This window comes from Mustelus asterias, chromosome 6 (assembly GCF_964213995.1).
Source record: "Mustelus asterias chromosome 6, sMusAst1.hap1.1, whole genome shotgun sequence".
Taxonomy (NCBI): Eukaryota; Metazoa; Chordata; class Chondrichthyes; order Carcharhiniformes; family Triakidae; genus Mustelus; species Mustelus asterias.
Window position 1 is genome coordinate 74,563,862 of NC_135806.1, and position 1,365 is coordinate 74,565,226.

Sequence of the window (1,365 nt, forward strand, 5' to 3'; positions counted from 1 at the left end):
CAGCACAGGGGGCGCTGTCCTGTTGCTCCTGCTTCACTCCCCTTAACCCCACCTGGCAATTAGCATCATCCACACAGCAGCATCCAGCAACCCAGTCCATTAGAAACAGCAATTAACCCCCACACAGCAGCATCCAGCAACCCAGTCCATTAGAAACAGCAATTAACCCCCACACAGCAGCATCCAGCAACCCAGTCCATTAGAAACAGCAATTAACCCCCACACAGCAGCATCCAGTAACCCAGTCCACTAGAGACAACAGTTAACTCCCACATAGCACCATCCAGCAACCCAGTCCATTAGAAACAGCAATTAGCATCACCCACACAGCAGCATCCAGCAACCCAGTCCATTAGAAATAGCAATTAACCCCCACAGCAGCATCCAGCAGCCCAGTCCATTAGAAACAGCAATTAACCCCCACACAGCAGCATCCAGTAACCCAGTCCACTAGAGACAACAGTTAACTCCCACATAGCACCATCCAGCACCCAGTCCATTAGAAACAGACAATAGCCATCATCCACACAGCAACATCCAGCAACCCAGTCCAGGGGCGGCACGGTGGCACAGTGGTTAGCACTGCAACCTCACAGCGCCAGGGACCCAGGTTCAATTCCTGGCTTGGGTGACTGTCTGTGCAGAGTTTGCACATTCTCCCTGTATCTGTGTGGGTTTCCTCCGGATGCTCCGGTTTCTTCCCACAGTCCAAAGATGTGCGTGTTAGGTGGATTGTCCATGCTGAATTGCCACTTAATGTCAGGGGGACTAGCTGGGGTAAATGCATAGGGTTATGGGGATAGGGCCTGGGTGGGATTGTGGTCGGTGCAGACTCAATGGGCTGAATGGCCTCCTTCTGCACTGTAGGGATTCTATGATTAGAAACACCAATGAATGCCCAGGCAGCACCATCATTCTTTTTATTATCAAATCAGTTATATAAATACAAAAGTACATTACACTATTCAAAAAATGTCATCTCAATTACAAATTATAAAAATAACACCCAACAGTATCAACAAACATGTCATTTAAATACAATGGTACAAACAACAAAGCACCATAATGTATGCATTGGTATGCATTGCAAGTTGTCCACAACCCACCTTCCAAGCTGCAGACAACTCGCAACAACAATAGATCAGTGAGTTTTTATGTAAACAGTACTGACAGCTAATGCCATCCATTAACCAATTATGAACAACTACTACCTTGCACTAGAAAGGGTTCATTGTTGGTAATCTTTGACTTTCCAGGGCATTGCCCTCTATACTCCCCCTCCTGAGGGTTCTGCTCTCGAGACTACACATTCAGAGGCTGACCCTCCGGGGATCACACCACAGTACAACAACAAACATCTCCATC